Below are 25,210 nucleotides of genomic sequence, written 5' to 3'. Positions count from 1 at the left end.
AAGCCATTTGTAAAACATTTGAGAAGTTTGAAGGTGAGAGAAGCAGTTCAGGGCTACAGTACCAGCCTAATATATAGGATTGGGGCTTAATTCCAGGTACTTAAAAATCTCCCAAGAAGATCAAAACTATGTTGAGAATGTTTTCTAAGCTCCTAGTATGAAACTAGAAGCAGGAAGAAAAATTAACACTCTTAGACAGTCAATGGACCAAAGATGAAATAAAAAGTCTATCACTACAATCTTGACAGAAAATGAAAATGCAGTACATCAAAATTTATGGATTGAAGCAAAATTTGTGTTAAGGTAAAAGTTTATAGTTATAAATGTCTGCATTAAGAAAGATGATATGGGAGATGTGGTAGTCAATGCCTGTTAGTCCAGCACTTAAAAGCCACAGGCAGAAGGACCCTGACTGGAGGAATATACACAACTAGCTTTAGAATAGTCTGAGCAGCATAGGAAGGCCCGTCACACACACACACACACACACACACACACACACACACACACACACACACAAATGACAGAAAAAGGAATAGAGAGATGTCAAGTGTAGTTTTTACAGCTCAAGAAACTAGTGAGATTGACAAAACCCAAAGTTAACAAAGAAAAACACTGTCGGCATAGAAACAACTGGAATCAAGACTAGAGAAGGAAAGAGACAAGTCAATTAAACTGAAAGCTGTTCTGTTCTTCAAAGGAAAAAAATAACAAACTTTACCTTACCTAGATGAGAGCATAAAAAGGAAGACACAAATAAATATAATAAACAAAAAAGGACATTGCAATGGATAACACAGAATGCAAAGCATGATGATGAAACACCATGAACAATTACTCACCAGCAACTAAGGAACCAGAAGGAACTGGTGCAGTGTTAGACACATTCAACCTATAGTGACTGAATCATGAGAGAACAGGAAGGCTGAACTAACCTTCAGTGATTAATCCTCATTAATAATTAAATATTTTTCACTGAAGAAAAGTCCAGGACTTTCTCTGGTAAATGCTATCAGTGTTTAAGGAAGAATAATGCTGAATTTTTCTTAGACTCTTCCAAAATATTTGAAAGGAAAGCATAATTATAAACTTATTTTACAAAGCCAGGATTTCCTACTACCAAATCCCAATAAGGATATGCTAGAGCAAAAGAAAACTACAGGTCTGTTTTTTAAATGTAGGGTCCAGATGTTCTCAACAATACTAGCAAAGTGTGCGCAATAATATGTTAAAGAGCTCACAAACCAAGATCAAGCTGCACTTACAGGGTACCACCTATTAGAAGGCAAAACCTAGAGGTAATAATGATAGATCTTGGGCTCCTAACTATAAAGTTCTCCAATTCTTCTCAAATTAAAGTATTTTATTAAGTCAATGAGGTGGCTCAATGGGTAAAAACAGTTGTGGAAGCTGGATGACCTGCGTTCTCTCCCTGAAACCCACAGTGGAAGGAGAGACCCAACTCCTGAAAGTTATTCTCTCTCCAAACATACACTGCATCACAAGTGTGTACCCTAACACATACAAAATTATGATAACAATAATAGGAAAAATTTTTAAGGTTTTTTTTTTAAAATAAGAGACTGGTTAGTTTGATTTGGGGTCTAAACACTCCTTGGGTTGCTACTGAGACTAAACAGGTCATAGAACTAGAACTGTGATATTTCCAATATTGCATTTACTATTCCTTAGTTTCATCCACAGTGTTTTCTGAAGTTCCATAGGTTGTTGGAAGAAACCATCTGGTATAGTAGGACAGGATACTGTCCTAGTAGGATACCTTCTTCTGGACGGTATGGTATTCTTTAAATCTTGGTGCCAACCTAACTATTGCTTTGTGTGTGTGTGTGTTACAGAAATGTATCCTACAAGATAATATTGGGAAACAACAATACCCTCATTCTGTACATTACAATCGAGTAATAAATGGCTAACAGTAATCTAAGTACAAGAAAGGATTCACAGCATGTAACTAAGATATGTTACCAAATGATCCCCTAGGAAAAATAACTGAAGGAAAGAAAGGGAATGAAGAGAGTCAGTGGCCTCTCAGTTTCATTTCTGTTGTTGGGAGAAAATAACAAAATGCACCTTAAGGGAGAAAGGGTTCACCTTCCTCACAGCTTCAGTTTATAAACTATTTCTGTGGGGAGACAAGGACAAAGAAGGAAAGGCACAGAGCTTCTTGCTTACTTGCATGCTTTTACCCTTCTCTCTTATGCTGTCCAAGACACCCTGCCTAGGGGGTACTGCTGCTGGCAGTGGCCTGAATGAGTTAATAACCAAACACCCCCTGCTCAGATGTGTCCACTGGCCATCCTGATCCGCATAACACCTCAGTAGGAGGCTCTTTCTGGGAGATCCTAAACTGTGTCGAGTAAAACTAGCCTGTCTGTCCTAGGCACAGTCTCACCGAAAAAAAATAAAGAACACTAGTATCCAAAGTTTCCATATTTCATTCCAACCGATTAGCTTTCTGAAAGTCTGCACAGGAAAGTATCAATATGCCAGCAAGTACTCATTTATATGATTACACAGGACAAGTGAACAAAGTTGCTGTCAGTTAAAAACGGTAGCACAGAAACAGTTCGTTAACTCGAAGATCAATGCCAGAAACATAAAGCTGAAATGGTTGACAAACTCCACTATAGCTCTGAATTACACCACAAGGTTACTTCTCATCAACTTTACTTCTGCAGCAGCAGCATGAAAGATGGAAGCCGTTGTGTGACCGTCTCCAGCACAATGGCTCCAGGACCAGCTTCCACTTGATTCAAGATGGCTGTCGGCCAGGATCCTCTAATGGCTACATTTGACAAGACGATAATAAGAAATGAAGAGCCCTGAGTGATCAGTATCCAAAACATTTCAGAAAAATTTTCTAATACTTTTAGAGGAAGTTGTGACTTTTTCCTTTCAAGTCCTCTGTCGCTCATCCACATAGTCTCGTGACTTTTGTTAATTAGTTATTTCCTAAAATGACAGTTGCTTTATTCAGCTGGTAGGGGGAGCAAAAATGATAGTTTATTGCAGAGCATTTTAATATGCTAGTTAAATTCATTTCTGAGGTGAATTATATGAGAGCATCTCTGTGCTGAGCTTTTACAAGGAAACGGTAATATCACCTTGAACTCAGAAGTGCACTGCTCTGCAAACCAGTTATTCCCATCCCAATAGAAAAGGCAATCACAATTAATCTTGGATTATTTGGGGGGAAGGGGTAAGTCTATAATATGACACAACGTTTCAAATCAGACATTTTTCCATTAGAATATTTCTGTCAGTTTGTGATTGTTCTGTGGCAAAAGTAATTAAAACCTGGAACCACCATAAAAAGAATCATCCTAATTAAAAAGAGAAAAGTGGGGAAATAAAAATATCTGTGCTTCAAGGCAATGAAACATTCCTTCATTCCATAACAAAATTTCCCAGCAAAACATTCTGTGATATTGTAATAGAAGCATCTATTTTTGCATAGATTATAAAATGGTTTAAAAAAGAATTTTTGTTCTTTTTAAGGGAAAGTACGCAAAGGAAAGAACAGAGAGGTATCATTTAACAGCACTGAGGGAAGTGAGTCCTCGAATCTGTGTGAAGCAACAAAACCTTGGGATTAAATTATTTTTGATCTGTCACATGAATTATATAATGCTTTCTAGCTTACCGAATTCTTTCATGTAAACTCCAGGGTTAGCCCATCAAAAATTAAGATTTTTATTGTTTCTTTGTTTAACTGAATTAGCTTATGAACATGGTCCTAAACAAAAGCAATTACTTTTTAACACCCCAAAGAAGTGGTGGGTCTAATAATAACTAAATTATTATTAAAACTGTTTTCAAAACAAAACCAAGTATTTATCCTAGGTTTGCTGCCATCTTTATCATGTATGATATATGAAGGAGAAAAAAAAAAAAACTCCTGCTTGCAAATGTTTGAAAATGTGTCACTGAAAAAGAAACTTTCCTCATTCACCTTTAGTTCATTTTCTCTTCCCACAGATCTATACTGCTTTATATGTAACTACTGGTCCTACGGCTCGAAATGAGGCTATTCTAAACTAAGAAATGTGTATGTTTATAACATGCCAAGAACTTAAAACTCCAAAAAAGTATAAATCATCAATCACAGGTCATATACTACTACTATAACCTTCTGAGAAGAGATGCAGATACATAAGTCCTATATACCACAAAAAGCTAGTCTGAGCAGGTAAAAATAAAAAAAAGCTTCACTAGTTTAGAAAAACAGGGGAGTGGGCAGGATAATCCCTGTGATAAGACTAACAATGGAAAACGTTTACCATTGGTAATTTTTACCGAGTGCTCACTGGGTACCTGACATTGCATGCACTCTATCTCATTTAATAATTACAAAATTCTTGAGATAGGTCTCTGCCTAAATCTGGGTGCTTCTGCTCTAACAATTCTTCATTGCTTTGTGTTTTTGTGATTTTTTTTTTTCCTGACAAGCCAATGATGCTATTTAGAAGAGTCAAAGACTGGAGTGCAGAAGCTGACCAAAGTGTCAAACCGCAGCAGCAGCAAGTTGCTCTTCTGATGGAGAAAGCGATTACACAGGCAACTCTGAGGGACAGAGAAGTTTCAAAGTGAAAATGCAAAACCAGAGAAAGAAACTGAAGGACTAAAATGGGAGCTAATCCAGGCAGAAAGTCAAAATGGAGGGAAACAAATACCATTTCCATCTGGTACTCCTCGGCAAGCTAACTTTGAAGCTCCTGCAAATACAGCACAACCCACTGCAGCGACAGCTACCTCTTCCGGTCCAGAAGAGAAAATTAAAGGACAAGGAGAAGAAAAGGAATAAGGGGAGAGAGAAAATAGAAAAGAGAAGGTGCTAGCAGCTCAAAACCATCTGTAATTCCCGTTCCAGGGATTCTATTCTGTCATATTCTCCTCGCCTCTCAGTCACACATGTGGGGCATGTACATACAGGTAGAAAAAAAAAAACACTCATTCACATATATATGAAAAGGGGTAAAAGAAAGAAAAAAGTCAGTAGTCATTTGTGGCAAGTGCTGACTTGACTAAGTCAATAGATATTTCTCCTCTGGATCTTCAAATTGGTTGTGCCATTACTATCAGAGAATAACCTGATGTGGGGTGTTAGTATGCTGAAGAAATAGACATCCTCAAGGACCGTGGTCAATGGAATAGAGTCATGTTCCTCTAGAACATCCAAAGAAGAGGAAGGTGGTTTCACTTTGAAGCCTGCCACAATGATAAAGTACTACTATCTCAAGCAAAGAGTGGTATGTTAGTTTACCATACAGAGGGGCAAATTTGGCTGCTTCTAATGGATCCAATCTGGAGAGGAATTATCTCCAGTACTTTCATTGGAGCCTGACAAGGAGATGAATCCTGGGAAGAAGATGTGGGAGCAGATCCAGCGCAGTGCATTTGATGATGACAAGTATGTGGCCACATACAGAGGGGGTCCCTTAAATGTGAAGAGAAAGGGGTGTGCAAGGCTCAAGCCATGACGACAACAGAATTAGATAAGATAGCATGCTCTGTTACTGAAAGACATGGGGGGAAAATACCTTAGCAACAATAAAAGGAGTGCATTTGTGACTTAAACAGAAAACCAAACATAAGACCAAACCCATTTCCTGTATATGTTCCCATAGCCACTTTCCAAAGTTTGACATTTGCCAACAGTTGTCTTTCCTTTTCATTTCATTGGAGGATGGAAACTTCCTAACTTCCCTTTAACTGGCGGCCATTTAAAGGGAGTAGATTTGTAGGGATGCATTGAGAAGAGCCTCCTGAAGAAGGTGGTTAGAGGACCAAGGCACACTTCTTTACCCTAGTTATCTTCACTTCCAAGATAGCGTGAGTGAGTTACACATCCACAGACACTTGCCCCGCCCACTGCTTATCTATTTCAAATGCTCCTTAAAGCACACCCTTGGAAATACCATTCATCCAGGTAGTCCCTATGGGAAAGAACTGAATGCTGGCCTCACCTGAGACAACAGCACTTGTTGGAAATGGGTGTGTCTCCCAATGTCTTAATCTGCTATTAGTTTTTTGAGTATATTATTTTCTTACATATTTAAGGTGTTTAGAAATCTTTTGTGGAGTCACTTTTATGAAAAATTGGAGCCACCCCCAACTATAGCAGAACCGTATATTTCATTTTCGTCTGATGTCTTCATTTGTAAAGGAAACTTGAAAGAAACTTCTTAAACTGTGAATTATAAAGTTTCATGTCAACTCCAAGAACCCTAAAATCTAATACAGTTACAGGGTGCTCTGGTATGCCAATGGGACACTTGCAGAAGCTTTTAAGAACTCTCCAAGTCAAGAATACAGTTAAAACTTATACTGTCTTCCTCAAAACTTCAGTAAGGCAAATGAATAAACGTAAGTGGTCTCTTCAGGCTCTCGGCATTTTGTAACCTCAGGACTAAATTCACAAGGAAAATTCTTTTAGAGGTAAAAATTACAACTTTTTAGTATCTCTTTAGTGATCAATGACTTTAATCTGTTAACTGTTTTCCAGGAAATATTTCACAAAGTAACACAATTTCATCATGCTATAAATTTTACAAAAAGAACAAGATTAATAATAAAGGTTCACATTGCAGTGAATTCTCAAATATGAAAACAGATATAAACGCTGACCTCACTGACAAATTTTGAGACTCAAGAGATTTGACTACAAGGGTGGCAAGTGATGGCATGCTATTGAACTTGAAGATCATTTCTAAACAATGAAGAGGATTTTGTAATTCCAGATGAAAGGAATGCCTTCTCAAGTTTTGTAGAGGGAATAGAAAATCACCACGTATGCTTGCATGCTGGGTTACCAATACAAACCTACAAATATTTTTAAATAAATTCTCATTGCTACTCTATTCAGGACTAAGCTTTATTGAGTGATAAAACGCAACCTAGAATCACAGAGGTTAAATTTAGCCTCCCAAAGGTAGATCGTCAAACCTGATGACTTTTAATATATGAAACATATTGAAAATCATCTTAAAGTTATTTTTGTATGACATCTTGATATGAGAACTCTAACAAATTTTTAGCTGTCTTTCTATAATCCCAATTATATTTCATCCTTAATTCTTCTAATAACCACTTATATGTTTATGTTATCCACAAGAAATTTTCAGGGGAATTTTACACATTTCATGTACCTTTCTACTTGTTTCATATAGTAACTATCAGTGTTTCATAAATATAAAATGGATGATGAGTTATTAAGTAACATTCATAAATCTTTGTTTTAAAACATCCATTTTAATAATAATGGGTTAAAAATAGCATTGCCTTCTACTGCCCATACACGGACCTAAGGTTTTTCTCTGCTCCATTCAAGATCTTTTCTATTTTATCTCAAATATTAAGAAAATTATTTCCACTCTTCAGGTAGCTAAATGTATAAATATGTTCAACAGAACCAATAAAATAACTGGAACTTGCTGATGGTTTATGTGGTGGGCTGAATGAGAATGGTTCCCATAGGCTCACCCATCCATGTACTTGGCCTCCAGTTAGAATTTTTGGGGAATGATTAGAAGATGTGTTTTTTTTAAGGAGTTGTATCACTGCCCATGGCCCTTGTGGTTTCAAAAGACCCCTGTCATTCCCAGTGTGTCTCTTTCTGCCAGCTGCTTGACAATCAAGCTGTGAGGTCTTAACTGTTCCTCCCATCATTCCTACATTTCTCCATCTTGGATTCTAACCCTCTGAAGCCATCAACCCAAACGGTTGTTTTGGACGTGGTGCTTTGTCACTGCAGTAGAAAAGTAACTAAGATAGTTTAAGGGGAAGTTTCCCCAAATTTTATAAATATATTTTCCATTCTTCTTAAAGCTTTTGCCTGGAAAACAGCACTTGGAGGCACACAAACGCACATGCTACTCTGTTCCTCATTGCAGATTGGGAATGATGCTTCCATCCACAGATATTATACTGTTCTCATTTGATGAAAGAAGTGCATTTTCATTGTGAAACAAATAGTAACTAGCATTGTTTTATATTCCAGGATTTCATCTGCCATCTCTTCTAACTTACTTAAATGCCATGGTGTGTTTTCTGATTTGTTAGCAACTCTGGGCACATTTTTCTCCCTCTTGACTCTGTCAACACAGCAAGCTGTTCCTTCTGACTTCAAAGTGTAAATATTTTTGCTTCATCATTGGTTTGGTAATCTAAAGGGTGGTTTGGCTTACCTGAAAAGAAGCCATATTTTGCAAAGAAAACAACAGAATAGAGACGCAAATCAAAACTTCCTTTTATATTATGAATTTTCCTTTTATAAAAAGACTAGGGTAATTTCTTTTATGAAAGAATAAAGGCAGACTGGGAATAATTCCTTCAAAGAGTATTAATTTTATTTTGAAATTCAAGTTGATTAATAATGACAGTTACCTGAATTTTTATATATTTGTATGATTATTCAGATCAGAAATCTAAGAAGTCTAAAAATATTAGAATGTTTTCAAACAGAAGTTCCCAAGTTACTCACAGTGTTTGTAGTTACCTGATGATGAAGACTAAAGCTTTATTCCTATGCTTTTCTTTCTTCTGGAAAGTTCTACCCTTTTGGCAGCCCGAGGTTTAGCTCCTAGCATACTGGCAGACTTCCTTGCTTAACAGGTGGTCAGTTCTGAGGAGTCTTTCAATGGGAAGCAGAATAAGGCTGTGCTCTGCTTGAAATGGAAATGCTCAGGGCATTTTACACACCATCAGAAAATAGCATGGATTCCAACTCACATTGCAATTGTCTTTGGCCAGGTTGCTTTCTAAATTCTAGCTGACTTCTACCACAACAGGATTTATTTCGTAAGTGACATATCAAATGAAGATTTTAATAAGCAAACAAACTATATAAAAGGTTTATGGATAAAACATTTTTGTTTTATTTTGGTTTGGTTTGGTTATTTTTTGTTTTTCTTTGTTTGGCTTTTTGTTTGTTTTTTTTAATTTTGCTTTGTTTCATTTTGCTTTTGTTTTTTAAAACAGGGTTTCCTCTGTGGACAACCCTGGCTGTCCTGGAACTCTCTCTGTATACCATGTTGAGTTTGTTTATTGCACAGACTTAAAGATTGTCTCTGCTCCATTAAATAAGACTCTTAGCAATTACCTTTAAATTCCACAGCTGTCACTAACCTCATATTGGATGTTGAAACTATGAAAATATTTTTATTCACAATTTACTTAAGCATCAGTAGAAACAAGAATGGACTTCTTTTAAGTTACATTATGGATTTTTCCATATTTTTTTCTTTTTCACAATCATAAAATTCATATATTCATAGCCCTTACCTCACTATTCTCTCGCCTCCTTCCCCAGGGCAACTACAAATAACTCAGTGTGTGTGTGTGTGTGTGTGTGTGTGTGTGTGTGCGCATCGCATCCTGTAGAGATGTATATGATCATATCAAAACATGCAATTTTGTCTGGGATTTTTAATAGGAGGAAGAGCAATGTAAACTTTGCTTCACAACTTGCTATTTTCACTTAATAAGTTGTCTTGAAGAGCACTATTTTAAAACCTACCCACATTTGCATTAGCATTTGAATGGTTCCCAGTGTAGCCTTCTCTGGCTTACCTAATCTTTCTTCCATCAATAAACACCTGGATTACTTGAATGTGTTCAGTATTTAAAGCAATCCAAAACTGATTTTTCCTATGAACGTGTAATTGATGGTTTCTCAAACACAAATAACTGTTCAATGGAACTGCCAGGCACACATGTAGGGCATTATAGAATCTGCGTCCTCACCCTCTGGAGGTTTAGCCTTTCCTTCATTTTGTCCTGAGTGAATTCAAATTTCTAATTTTAATAATTACATATGCCTGATTTTCCATGAGATTAGCATTATTTCCCACAGCTATTGATTATTCACACTTCGGCAAGTTTCCCATCGCTTCTGTTTTCCTTCACAAGGGGGAAATAGACTCATGGGCCCATTTTGCAAAAATAGCCTTCATTTGCTGACTGAGACTCCTTCAGGACACCTGCATCTTTCTGCTTGTTTTTCTGCTTAATGATCAAGTTCTTGAGGCCAGCCTTTGGAGTACCGTGGCTGTAGCTTTTGGTTTGTATATAGCCAGAACACTCAACTGTGCTCCCGTAACGTCATTCTGAAACTTCTTTTCCTGTAACCAGCATGCTTGTCAACAAATTCTTAATTCACACTGCTCTTCCTTGAAAATAGCTATTCTGTTTCTCAAGTCCAGATCATTAGAATGTTCACACTCTTGGAGAAGTCTAAACTGTAAAATGTTCTTCTGAATGGCAGAGATCTTATTGCTCCAGTTATCTGGCTCACTAAAAGCAGAGGAAAGCTCAGCTCCATCGAGAAGGGATTCTTACTCTTCAGGGAGTCAAAGTTGGCTCCCCCCCTCCTGGCTTCATCGACCAAGATATACTTAGAAAAAATAATTAAAGTTAAGTTAAATCGATGTGATAGCACTAGGTAAGTTCCAGAATTCAATGTCAGTTTGTATGTAAAGATATACCAACTCCAAGTAAGTATTTGGAGCTCATAAGTAACTTTTTGCATGACTTGCACTGTTAAAATATAATTAAGAAGCTGAGGATAATTTCAAAATTTTGCAGTAAAAGAATAAGATCTTCGGCCTGGAATATACTTCCTTGGGGACTAAATCAAAGAATGTAGATTTTTTTATAACAGTTCCACACAAGGAAGCTGATGCAAAGGCACCAAGACCTGCTGCTAAGCTTTTAGAGGAGTGTCTTAGGTTTCTGATCAGCAGACACATCCCTGATATGCCACTAGCTGCCAAGGTCTAACACTTGACTCTTCCCAAAGAAGGATTTACATTTTTAGAGTATGTTAACTTCTTTATCTCATTTCTGTCATTAAAATTGGAACACTGTAAAAAAATTCAGAGATCTTAAAAATAGTTATTGAAGAATCGTCTATCTTTCTATGGCTGATAAGTTTCTACAATTCTAAACTTCCACTTTGAGATTTTTGAAATACCCTTTCATGACAACAGGCAGATTATGGGTATTTTCATCACAGGCATGACATCTGCTATCTTTTCTGCCTGCCAAGATCTATAAATGTTTTAAAGTATCACTCTGTAAAAAGCCACCTTATTAAAGAAGCCAGAAAAACTAAAGCATAATTAATAGAGCGATGACTCTGTGTGGCTCTAATGCCAGCTACCACATCACTATATGCTATAGCAAATATTTAAGGTGAACTAAAGTTTAGAGTAAGACACTCCCAATTACCACATTTATTCATTCTCAATCTGTATCACTCTGTGTTCTTATACGGCCAGTGACTAAATAGCTCAGTTAAGTGTTTCCAGGTAACAAACCACCCCAAGATCCAGGCACTTTACACAATGTTGTTTCGTTATTTGCACTACTATGAAGCAACCACGTCCAGCACCTGATGATATCACGTGGGTCACTTCACTCATGATGTCTCCTTCTCTGCCTGACGATGTGGTTAAGAAAAATAGGCTCTGCTAGGATGCTCTGACAATTGAGTATCCCAATCATCTCTCCAATCACACAGCCAACTCTTTTTCTTAGCAGATTTGGGTTTCCTTAAAGAATAAAGGAGAAACTCCCCAAACTTGTATGGCTCAGCAAGAGAGCTAGACCAATGATGTTGATTACTGAAGCAATACCAGGGAAAGCACGAACCTGACAAGGAGCTATATTAGTTACTTTTCTCAATGTTTAACAAAATGACAAGAATCAGTCTTAGGAAGGTGCGGTATATTGATGTGGCAGAGTCTTCTGTTTGAGTTGATTTCATTGGTTAATAAAGAAACTGCCTTGGCCCATTTGATAGGCCAGCCCTTAGGTGGGTGCAGTAGACAGAACAGGATGTTGGGAGTGAGGCAGATGCCTCAAGCAGTCGCCATGACTCTCCTCTCCCAGATGGATGCAGGCTGGACTCTTCCCGGTAAGCCACCCCTCGAGGTGCTACACAGATTACTAAATATGGGTTAATCAAAATGTGAGAGTTACTCATCCATTGCTGGTGGGAATGCACACTTGTGCAACCACTTTGGAAAGCAGTGTGGTGGTTTCTCAGGAAATTCGGGATCAACCTACCCCAGGACCCAGCAATTCCACTCTTGGGAATATAACCAAGAGATGCCCAATCATACTACAAAATTTGTAGTATGTTCAGCTATGTTCATAGCAGCATTATTTGTAATAGCCAGAACCTGGAAACAACCTAGATGCCCTTCAGTGGAAGAATGGATGAAGAAACTGTGGAACATATACATATTAGAGTACTACTCAACAGTAAAAAACAATGACATCTTAAACTTTGCATGCAAATGGATGGAAATAGAAAACACTATTCTGAGTGAGGTAACCCAGACCCAAAAAGATGAATATGGGATGTACTCACTCATAATCGGTTTTTAGCCATAAAAAAGGACATCGAGCGTATAATTTGTGATCCTTGAGAAGACAATAAGAAGGTGAAACCAAAGCAAAACATATAGTTATCCTCCTGGATATTGGAAGCAGACAAGTTTGCTGTGCATAAATTGGGATCTTGGGGGTGGGGTGGGTTGGGGGCAAGGGGAGATGGGAGAGCAAAGTGTGAAGGGGAGGATAAGGAGAGCTTGGGGGAATGGGATGCTTGGGATATAGGAAGGGTGGATATGGGAGCAGGGAAGGATATATCCTAATTAAGGGAGCCATCTTAGGATTATTAAGAGACTTGACTCTAGAGGGGTTCCCAGGTATCCAGTGAGATGCCCCCAGCTAGTTCTGTGGGCAGCTGAGGAGAGGGAGTCGGAAAAGGCCAGATCCTATAGCCATACTGATGATTATCTTGCATATCACCATAGAATCTTCATCTGCCGATGGATGGAGCTAGAGACAGAGCCCCACATTGGAGCACCGGACTGAGTTCCCAAGGTCCTGACGAGGAGCAGAAGGAGGGAGAACATGAGAAAGAAAGTCAGGACCGTGAGGGAACCTTCATCTGGTGATGGGTGGAGATAAAGACAGAGCCACACATTGGTTCACCGAACTGAGCGCCCAAGGTCCAAATGAGGAGCAGAAGGAAGGAAAACATGAGTAAGGAAGTCTGGACTGCGAGGAGTGCTCCCACCCACTGAGATGGTGGGGCTGATCCATTCAGAGCTTACCAAGCCCAGCTGGACTGGGACTGAAGAAGCATGAGATAAAACCAGTCTCCCTGAACATGGCAGACAATGAGGGCTGCTGAGAAGCCAAGGACAATAACACTGGATTTGGACCCTACTACTCATACTGGCTTTGGGGGTCCTGGCCTGTTTGGATTCTCATCTTCCTAGACCTGGATCGAAGGGGAGGAACTTCGACTTCCCACAGGGCAGGGAACCCTTACTGCTCTCTGGACAGGAGAGGGAGGGGGAGTGGAGGAGGGACGGGGGTAATTGGGAGGCGGGGAGGAGGCAGAAATTTTTAATAAAAAAATAAATAAATAAAATGGAAAACTGATAGAGCAGAAAAAAAAAATGTGAGAGTTAGCAAGTAAGAGGCTAGTAATGGGCCAGGCAGTGTTTAAAAGAATACAATTGGTTTGTTGTTATTTCTGGGCATAAGCTAGCCAGGTGGCAGGGAGCCAGGCAGGACCAAAAGCAGGCCTGCTCGCCTCATCACTACAGTATATTCTGGTTTACATTTCAAGGTGATAAATACCATCATCTCAGTGAAAGAATCCTGGTAGGAGCAGGAGACTGACTGGTCTTATATGCAGAGTTAGAAAGCCGAAAGTGAGCAGCAGGAAGTGGTACCAAGTTACAACACATCAAACCCTCCCTTGTAAACTCTCTTTCTCCACCTAGGCTTCACAACCAGACCAAATGGCACCAGAAACTGGAAAACAAGTGTTGAAATATATGAGCCTAAGGGGGACATTTTCACATCTGAACTACAGTAGAAGGGCTTCAGATCAGGCATACCTGGGGCTCAGTTTTGGAGACTAGCTATCACAGGCTTTCTCCTCTAGCCAAAGATGATTCCTGTTCCTTCCACTTTAAAGATATACTTAGAGACCTCCCGAAACCCCCAAAGCCCTGTTTCCATCCAGATCATTCCTTGAGTCCAGGATCTCTTCATATAAATCAAGCCCATGAAAATAAACTGCATTTTCAAACAATAGATGGTTGTTTTCCATAGAAATTGATTTGGAAATAAATGACTATCTTTTATTTTAATTTAGTTGTATGATGTGTGTGTGTGGGGGGGGGTGTTACATCCCTTCTGCTAGGAGACCAACAGAGGGCATTGATTCTCTGGAAATGAAGTTGCATGCAGTCATGAGTTGCCTACTATTGTTGTGACTAATGAGTCCTGGCCTTCAGCTGCTCTTCCCTGCTAGAACCTTCTAATTGAAGTTACTAGAAGCTGTGCCTAGCTTAGAGGATCAGAGGATGGGACTTTCACCTGTTGGCCATTGACTGCAGTGTATTTAAGCTATTAAAGATGGGCTTTTGTTACCAGTGTGTGTCAGTCTGTCTCTGCATGTGTATTCTCAACCTCCAGCCCCTTGCCTGAAGCTTGCGAACTAGGGTCTAACGCATAGAGCACAGACGGGCACCGCGGTCTGTGACATACTATGGCTACTGGGAAAAAAATTTGGGTGCCCTCTAAGGTCAGCAAGCATACTAAACTGTCTTTACAGCTCCAAGCAACTGTCTTTTAATACAAAGAATGTATTTGCCCCTTTAATCCCATGGATATTTTTGCTGAAAGCATGCTGGCATGCATTAATGGGCTTGTTTCTGTCTTCTGCATTACCTTTTCTTCTCATGCCAGTGCCATATGGTTTTGATTACTGTGCCTTTATTGATAATATTATTTACTTTATGTATTGTTTCCTTTTATAAAATTACTTTCACTACTTACAGTTCTTTATTTTGCTATTTACATTTAGTATTAATTTGTCAATTGCTAATATTATGAATTTAACTGGAATTTTTAATCTGTATTATAATGAGTACATGGATTAAGTTGGGAGAGAGATAATCAACAGCCAGGAATACTGAATCTTTTGATTCATGATCATGTATGTTTTTCTATTAATTCAGCCTTTAAGAGGTTTTCAATTGTTCTGCTTTTTTTTTTTTCAAAATCTCAAAACCTGGGTTCATTGATTGTTTTTTTTTTTTTACTTCAGCTATTATCTTTATCTATCAATATCTGTTCTTTGCTCTTTTCTCTTATTCCGAATTCTTAAGGTAGAAGACATTATTGTTGTTATGAGGAATTAACACCATCATACTGATTGCAGTATAGAATTTTAATGTTGTGCTTTGTGTTTTAAAAATTCAAATTATTTTCTGATTGTCTTTGTAATTTCTGTCTCTGGTATGTATATTCTTTAGAAGCTAGCCTTGTGAGCCAAGTTATCAGGAATTGTTCTAAATTACTTTGTTATTGATTAACCCCATTGTAATCAAAGAATTTATGATCTATGGTTTATCTACTCGTTGCCTAAATCTGCAAATAGTCTTCAATGTTCTAGACTTTCAGGTGATAAACTTAACCCCCAGCTATCAGTTCCCCCTGTGCTCATTCTCTCATGCAATTCCCTGACTTTGAACCAGCTTTTATTAGTAGAATAAAGAAGACCTGGGTGGATGCGTTAGCTGAAATTAAGTTACAAAGAGAATTCATCTTCTTATAGTCTGCTAATTGGTTAACAGTTCGGTGGACAAGTGCTCGTAACAACTGAGCCATCTCTCCAGGTAGATGTGTATGTATGTATATGTGGCCATAGGTTAGAGCCCCAGTCGCCTGCCTTGGCACACAATGACATAGGAAGAAGAGTTTCAGATGAAGAAAACCTTAGCTGGGGCCTTATCTGGGTATCATTAGCAATCCTGAACCAGACTGTCCACCTAAGTGCCTGGATTCCTAGACTCGCAGGAACTGTGGAATAATGAACATGCTTTTTTCCATAGATTGTCTATCAGTAGAATTTTTAGTGTTAAAAATAGATAACTGAAACGTGGGCGGTGGTAGCGCACACCTTTTATTCCAGCACTCGGGAGGCAGAGGCAGGTGGAACTCTGTGAGTTTCAAAGCCAGCCTGGTCTATAGAGCAAATTCCAGGACAGGTCTCAAAGCTACAGAAACCCTATCTCAAAAAAAAAAGCAAAAATAAATAAAAAAATCAAAACAAAAAATAGATAAGTAATGTAGATGTTAGTTATATTTCTTATGAATATTCTAGGACTTACAAAAAAAGCCTGCTTTTGAAATGAGATGTTAAATAAAATAAATGCAACCATTTCAGATTCACCTTTTAAAATTTTCCTATAACCAAACTCTTTTTTTTCTTCTTTTCTCTGTCTTGGCCACTGTTCTATGGCAATAAAGAGGTACCATTACCAAGGCAACTCTTATAAAGGAAAACATTGAATTGGGAGCCTGTTTCATTATCAAGACAGGAAGCAAGGAGGGGCATGAGAGTCATTATAGTGCTGGAGCTGGAGCTGGAGCTGTGAGCGTTACATTCTGATCTCCAGGCAGAGAGAGAGAGAGAGAGAGAGAGAGAGAGAGAGAGAGAGAGAGAGAGAGGAGGGAGGGAGGGAGGGAGGGAGGGAGGGAGGGAGGGAGGGAGGGAGAATGGAAAACGTGTTGTGGAATACTAGTTATAAATGTGTTACATTTGTTCATGCTGTGGAATATTCGTTTCATGTTGCAAAGATATGTTGGATTTGTTTAACTCTGTGAAGTTGTATTAATTTGCTTGTCTAAAACGTAATTGGTCCAATAAAGAGTTGGAGGATAGGCGGGGCTGGCAGACAGAGAATAAACAGAAAGAGAAATCCAGTAAGTGAAGCATGATTAATAAAAACTCAGGATCAGAATTTGGAGTTCAACCTGAAGATCCAAAAAGCCAAACAGCCACTGGCTCTTACCTCGACCTCAGTCTGAAGTGACGATCCTGCCTTTGGGAATCTCAGAATGAGACTGTACATTGAGAGCTGTTTCCTCCTGGTTTTGTTTGTTTGTTTGTTTGTTTACTTTTGGGTTTTCGAGACAGGGTTTCCCTGTAGTTTCTAGAGCCTGTCCTGGAACTAGCTCTTGTAGACCAGGCTGGCCTCGAACTCAGAGATCCGCCTGCCTCTGCCTCCCGAGTGCTGGGATTAAAGGCGTGCGCCACCACAGCCCGGCTGTTTCCTCCTGTTTTATAATCCTCTCTAGGACTGGGATTAAAGACAGGCACCAAGGTGATTAAAGGCATGCGTCACCTGATTTCTATGGCAACTAGTGTGGCTACTGGGATTAAAGGTACCTGTTATTATAGCTACTGGGATTAAAGGTGTGTGTTACCATAACCTAGTCTTTAAGGCTGACCAGTGGGACTGTTTTACTCTCATATCTTCAGGCAGTCTTTATTTATTAAAATACAAATGAAATGCCACTATAGTGAAGAGAATATCGAGGAACAAGAAAAGGAGGAGGGCATGAGGGGCCAGCAACCCAGCTACACAGCAAGCCATGGAGTAAGAAGTAAAGAAAGGTATACAGAAACAGAGAAAGGGAAAAACCCGGAGACCAAAGGTAGATGGGAAAACTTAAGTTAGAAAATCTGGCTCAAAAAAACAAAAAACAAAAACAACCCCCCCCCAAAAAAAAAACCCAAACCAAACCAAACCAAAAAAAAAAGCATGGTATCTTCCTAAAGAACTGACATTTTGTCAGTGTAAAATTTCTTTTTCTATGCTCAGCTATATTCCTTGCTGTTCTGTGTTTGTGATACACAGCTTCTGGTTTTTAATAATATTTGATAATATTTTTACAGTATTTACTGCCTCCCCAATTCTTTGAATTTGAAACTGTGCCTATATATTTTCTATGTATTTTCTGTAGGCAACATATTTGAAACTTTATTTAACAATCCTGTGCTGTAGGTACAGTACTTATCCACCTGCATTAAATTGTTTACTGAAGTGACGGAGTTTAAATGTACAGCATTTTCAAAATGTACCTGTTGTCCCTTATTCTTGGCTTTCATTAATTGCTAATACTTTCAAGGTTGGTTTTTTTCTCTAAAACTTGGTTATTTGTGCCCCTTCCTCCTTTTATTTTCAAAAGTTTGTTTCATAGTTTATAAATGCCTACCTGTGACAAGGCTGATCAAACAATATTGTAGCACTTTTGATCTATGGAATAGTCTTCATAATATCACCTGAGACATTATGAATAAGAAAACATATTTTCAACTCAAAGTTTCAGAACTCAAAATATCAAAAGAAACAAAAGCTTGTACATGAAAGAATAGGCTAAGAAAGACTAAATTTCTATTCAAATAATTGTACTTAAAAATGAAAAAGAAGTGTTGGCATTTAGAAATAGTATGCTAATTAGGTCATTCTTTTGAATTATGCCCAAATATTTGAGGGGCTGGGGAGATGCCTTTGTTGGTTAAGGACCTAATCTGTGTTCAGAACCTTTGCATCCACTGAAAAAGCCAGGCACAGCTGTGAACCTAGCGCGGGAGGCAACCAAGACTGCCAGGTGCCTGGAGAGTGTTGACCAGACTAGCCAATCAGTGAGCTCAGGCTCAGTACGAGAATTTAGCTCCAAAAATAAGATAGAGAGCGATTGTGGAGGACATGCAGAGTCAACCACTGACCTCCACACGCATGTGAACACACACAACAACAACAACAACAACAACAAAATAAAAATGTGAGTGCAGGATGGGATCTGGATGGCGAGTGAGATGGGGGCAAAGCACCATTGCTGCCTGAGCTCTGCTGCTTTCACTCTGTCTGGTGCTTCCGTAATCAGTGGGGAATTGTTTGTCTGATAAAGGGAGTGGGTATTTGTTATAGTCCAAACATTACCTGGGCTCTCCGGACAGGATTATTTACCAATGAGTAGATTTTCCCTTCAAGGTGTATAGGGGTTGACTATAATGGCTGGAATTTGAGAGTTTTCTCAATAGGAATGACTAGTTTTCCTATCACAGGCTCCACTGGAAACAGTTTTTTGGGAAATGAAGGTGGCAGCGAGGCTGCTCTATTCACTGTTGCTGAGGTTGGAATCTGACAAAGGCTAAAATACTCCTAGGTGGTTTTCTGGAGTTTTGTGAATCTAAATAAATTTCAAAGCATTCCCAAAGCTGGAAGGCCCAATAAACTAATAAAATAAAAAGTGTGTGTGTGTGTGTGTGTGTGTGTGTGTGTGTGTGTGTGTGTGTGTATGGGTTTCTCTCTCACAGTTTCTGGTAAGTGTGTGTGTGTGTGTGTGTGTGAGAGAGAGAGAGAGAGAGAGAGAAAGCCCATAATCAGAATAGAAAACCATTCAACTATGAAAGAAAAGGCCTCTGACCATCTTCTCTACAGCACAAGGAAAATAATACCAAGTCTAAATTAGATTTACAAAATCAAAATTACCTTTCATGTTTTAAAATTCCTCCTCCTCAATAACAGGTATGTGTATAACCAAGACATATCTTTCTGTTTTTTTTTTTACATTTAACCTATGTCATTATAATTAATATTGATAATCTATAAAGAGCATACACTTAGGTTTTTATTTTTCTGATGACTTTTGGCATTTAAAAACTGTTTACCCATTTCTGATTAATGTGATTATAGATGCTTTCCTAGGAATCTAGTTATCAACTAAACTTGGAATGTTTCTCACGTGTTTAACCTTTTTAAATTTACCAGTCCCTTAGAGCCACCAGAATATTGAAGATATGTATGACAGTAATCCCTTTTGTCATATATAAACCAGGTTTTCATTAAAAGGAAGTCACCAGAGCATAATGCTTCATTTTCTTTATGTGTGCAGTTTTGCATCTTATTTTTAGTAAGTGATGTATGACAGTATTTCATCCAGCCAGACTACTTTGAAGTGTTTATTAAAGTCTGGTCCTAAAAGCCATTGAGATGGAAAAAAACTTTTCTTTTAAACAGACGAAGTGAAAGGAAGGGAGAATAAAGAACTAATACCCTTCAGAGGCCGGCCACGATGCCTTTGTCATGACCGAGTCAGTCAACTCCTGGAACTGTCTTTGGGGCCTAATAATCAATATTTCCACATTTTTTCTCAGACATTAAATATTTGCCTCCAAACATCAAAGATACGAGATTAAAATAATAAGCATGTGGGAACAGATAATAGATTCCAATATAAGTTAGGTACTATATCCTTAAGTCCAAAATCTAGACCCGAGAAGCTGTGGTATTTAGACATGGTTTCTTCAGCTCCTATGTAAATGTGGAAAACTGGAGGCCCTACATCTCAAATCCTCCAGGGGGGCATAGCTATAGCTTAACTTCAGAAAGCATAAAAGCCATGGCTTCATCCTGTACGACTGAAATGATGTTGCGGCGTCACCAGTGAAGGATTCCTTGCTCTTGCACTCAGTTCCCAGCTGCTAAAGATCTTTGAGTTTGGTAGCTGCTTAAGTATTACCATTGTCCTTACACACATCATTAGGAAAAAAAAACTCCTCATTTTTGCAATGTGTTTACTCAGGTAAATGAGATGTAAAATTGACACATACAAATTATGTGCTGTCCCAATTATTATCCATAACCAATCAGAATATTGTAATTAGTTCCTTTATTATTGTTAAAATTGTTATCTATTTCATGATTTAGGGGAGGGGAGAATGATTTTTCTGAAATGCCTCTTGTAGCCTGCCTTCACAAACAGAACATTCACCCAAGTTTGTGAAACCAAGTTAATCATATGCTTTGAGATCATTTAAAACTATAAAACATAACTTACCTTCAAGAAAAACAATGTATCTAATCTTGCTATACTTCGGACTTTCCATGTAAACAGCTTTTTTTTTTTTTTTTTTTTTTTTTTTTTTTTTAACTTTAAAAAGAAGCTTTTATTTTGTAGCATGTGCATCACAGGAAACAAAACACAAGAAGCCAAGAACAGTCACCCAGTCACATGCAGCTCGGCTTGCCGTGTCCCTCTGGGTGCTGCAAGTGTACATACATTAGGTAACTGAGGTTACACAGTATGTACCATACTTGCGCCCACATTGTGATTATTCACCATCTAAAATCCCACGATACATGAGTATGTTGATAACCAAGAATACACCACACCATCTTTTATAAGTGAGGCTGAACAAACATAGCTTTGATCTCAAACTACATCCCTTATTTCTCCCCAGAGCCACTCCAAGCCCCGATGCAGAATAACAGACATGTCTCCAGCATGAGCCTTTGCTGTCACCCAAGAACAATGTGTGTGTGCAGAAGGTGTGGTTCTTAGATCGAAGGCCATTGTTACAATGACCCACAGAAAATGTTGAAATAAACTTGTGGACATACGATAACAACATATCAACATTTGTTGATAACACAAAAGAAGACAGAAAAAAAATGAATACCTGCGAAGTTGCTTGCACCCAAAATTCCATTTATTCAGTCAATTTTTAAAAAAAATTACGCAGAAGTAGATTTATCAAACATAGGTGCCACTTCCTATTCTACATTTACAGAAGGTACCCGCAGAGTAATTGCAAAATACTCTCTTCCCTGTGAAACAAAGACAAGGACTGTATGAAACAAAATTTCTACAGAAAGCCAGAAGTACAGACACCTCCATGTGATCAGTCTATCGTGAAAATGATAGTTACTGAGCACTCCCGGTGCTCAGCGAATTCCTCTAAGTGCTCAATCGCTCTTGCTTGCAACTTTATCATCTTTCAGAAAGCCCTGAAAGCCTTTCTCCCAGACTGATTTTTCTCTATGCATTAAATGATAAACTGCTCCTTTAAGTGGAGGTTCACTTCAGAGACAGACCCTGTAACATCACTCCTACCTCCGGTCTCTCGGGGACTTAACAGTTTTGAACTGTTCCTGAAGTGTGCATTACCTCCCAGAATGGAGACATACAGGCAGCTTGTTCAAATCAATATTGGGATAATGAGATTAGCATAGTCTTTTGGATTTCCAGTTGCATGGAGTCAATCATCAATCACTTATTCATTCATTTTGCTTTGCTCATTTACTTAGCAAATAAAATCTAAATCACAGGAGGAAAAAAAACGCCATACTTTGAAGAATAAAACACCTGCCTTGAAGGACTCAGATGAAAGATAGTATTTCTAATGCAGTGCAGTAAGATGCAATAAAAGCCCGAATAGATGTCTATAATTCACCTTTCTCTTTTTAAAAAGTGAGCCTGTCAAACTGAGGCCAAATCAGGGGGAGCTGTTTGACTTAGGACCAGTCTTGCCACCTCTAGAGTCTGACCTCTAGTTACTCCACTGGTGACAGACATTTAGAAGAGGCCACTTTTTCAAACTTAATGCCTTTAAAGATACCATTCTACTTTACTTCTCAAAAAGCAAAAGTTTCATAAGGACTTGCTATAAAAGAGTATTTCCTGGAGCCTGGAGATGGTTCAGCAGTTAAGAGCACTGACTGCTCATCATGGGTTTGGATCCTAGCATCCACATGGCAATTCATAACCATCTGTAGTTCCAGTCTTAGCATATCTGGCATCTTCTTCTGGCCTCCGATTGGACAAGGCATCCTAGTGGTACACACACACACACACACACACACACATACATGCATGCAAAACACCCAAGCACATAAAATTAAGATAAAAATAATACTTCTCTCATGGTAACATTCTCTATTAGAAATTTGTCTCCCAGAGCCCATTTTCCTTCTTGAACTAATGATCTTGCTCTCATATAGGGCTCATCCTTCTCAGTAAAGATGCTGCCTACAGACCAGAAAATATGAAGCTGACTTGTCAAACTACATGCTGCAAACACTGCCCCACAACACAAACAACACATATGTACCCATACAGCTACCCACCACACACATCCACTCACCTAACATAGAACCGCATAGTGACTGGCGTAAAACAATGTGCGCGCGCGCGCACGCACGCACACACACACACACACACATTTATTTGCACATTTACAGTCACTTATTAAGGATTCCTCTGTGATGCATAAACAGGCAAACCAGGAAATATGAAACTCCGTTCTGTTAGTTTGAAGCAGAAGTCTTTGCCTAACTATACAAACGCCCCTTACTCTTGCTCCCACACTTCTGCTATCTCATTTTGAGGCAAGACCTCACTCTGAAGCCCTATGATAGCCCTGAACTTGCACACTAACTACTTAGCCCAGGCTAACACCAAACTCACAATTCTTAGGCTTCAGATTGTGGCGTTCTAGGATTAAGGTAAGCAATCTTGTTCTGGCCAGTTTTGCTTTTTCAAATCTGACATAGTCTGGTATGCATCACGTAAAAAGATTTTAGTGATTAAATCATGACAATGTTTCTGCTAACTCTTACAAATGAACACTGGAGAACTGGTCCCAAGTCTTCTCTTACTCAAATATCAGTGCCTTAAACATGTTAACAAAAACAGAACAGACTAAAACCAGTTAGGTAAATGTTATATGTATTGTCATTTTTATAGGAAAGAATGAATGATTATCATCATAACTAATGTAGCACTACATATTCTTAACCATTGTTTGTAACTGTATACTAAGGCCATCATGTAAACCATTAGCAGGCTTGAGTTTGTCGAAATTACAGACATTGAAAGAGTTCTATATTCTAATGCTCAAATGCTCTAGATGAGGGTGGGTTCTCTTGAGAAACAGCTTTGTCAATAAGATGCAGACATTCGAAAAGAATATCAGCAGCATTGACAGCTGTAAGTATCCCATAAGACACTTCACATTTTTATTTTTGCCCTAGGATGACCATCTCTAAGGCATACTTCTGTACAAAACATTGAAAATGTAACAATAGTTTTCTTTTTGAAGTAACAAAAGGCTGAAGTAGTCTAGAATGTATGTTTTGCAGCCTACATATTTGAGAAGTAAATAGGATCCCCATCCCTCCGACAGCTTGGCCATCTGTTCTTGCTTCAGGAAGCTTCAGGGAATATTCAGTGTAATGGAATGTAAACAACATTATCAACTGCTGGGAAGGCTCTGTGGAGCAATCAGAAAACACAGCACACTACTTTAGGAATGCAAACCCAGGATTTAGAAAAATGAAGGATATGCTTATTAATATTTAAGCATATTAATGTATTTTAGTGTTTATTTTCAATGAGTACATAAAAATATCAAAGTTACACCTATCATGTTTTGGCATAGGTACACGCTACATATATTTAAATTAGATTACACACCTTTATCTTCAAACATTTATCATTTCCCTATGGAAAACTTTGCCAAACTCTTCCTTTTAGGTCCCAGTCATACATAGTTCTTTATTTCATTGTAGTTATTTTACTGTGCAATAAAGTACCAGAACTGCTCACTTCGGTATAGCTGCACCTTTGTTCCTATTGTTAACCTTCCCCAGACTCTTCAAAAAACCATTTCACTTGTAGATCCTAAGAGATGACTTTTTAGGTGTTGGGTGCAAGTGAGATCATACAATGCTTGTCAATGTGTACTTGCTCTATGTTTTTCCAGTCCCAACCACAGTAACAGAAATGGCAGGATTGATCTCTTTTATGACTGAATAATATTCCACTGTGTATCTGTACAACATTTCACTCCACACATTGGCTGACAGATGCTTGGACTGATTACATACGTTGGGAACTGGGAGGAGTGCCGGAGTGAACACTGTAAGGCAGGCATCCCTCCAACAGCATTTCCTCAGAGGAAACAGCCAGTACAAGGATTATTGGACCACTCCCTTTTTAACTTTCTGGGGAAATTCCATACTGTTTCATTTATAGAAATAGTTTACGTCCTACCAACAGTATGTAAAGAAATTCTCCTTTTATTCAAGTCCCGCCTACACTTAATATTTCTTAGTCTATTATCTATTTTAATTGCTTTTTGCTGTTGTTGCAGTTATCCGGATCTATACAGATAGACATGAATATCTATATCTATACAGATAGACATGGATAACAGTGTCTTTGGGTAAAGTTTGCTAATACACATAGTAAATATTTCGTGTAACATTTGCAAATATTTTTCCATTCTATAGGTTGTCTCTTCATTCTGCTGTCTCCTTTGCTATGTAAAAGATTATCAGTTCATTGTTAGCTCATTTATCTATTTGAACTTAAGTATTTAAAAGAGTGTGCCTAGGTAGCTGGCAGGAGTGAATTATCTTCCAGGTGCTATTCTAAGCATTTTTCCTAAGTGAACGTACTTAATCCTCACAGCAGCTCTCTCAAGAATATTATTGTCTTTGTTTTCTGAATCAGAAAA

The 25,210-nt window shown here is 38.4% G+C and overlaps 1 protein-coding gene and 1 pseudogene across 1 annotated transcript in view; one reads left to right on the top strand and one right to left on the bottom strand.

Annotated features, from left to right (window-relative positions):
• Themis (thymocyte selection associated) overlaps window positions 1–25,210 on the bottom strand; it is a 188,642-nt gene that overhangs the window by 47,053 nt on the left and 116,379 nt on the right. The gene's annotated exons all lie outside the window — the stretch shown is intronic.
• On the top strand, window positions 1,980–20,501 carry LOC119820646 (annotated as a pseudogene).

The sequence above is a fragment of the Arvicola amphibius genome, chromosome 8, assembly GCF_903992535.2.
Source record: "Arvicola amphibius chromosome 8, mArvAmp1.2, whole genome shotgun sequence".
NCBI classification, from domain to species: Eukaryota; Metazoa; Chordata; class Mammalia; order Rodentia; family Cricetidae; genus Arvicola; species Arvicola amphibius.
The sequence above is the reverse complement of the archived record's forward strand: the minus strand, read 5'-3'. Positions and strand labels throughout refer to the sequence as shown.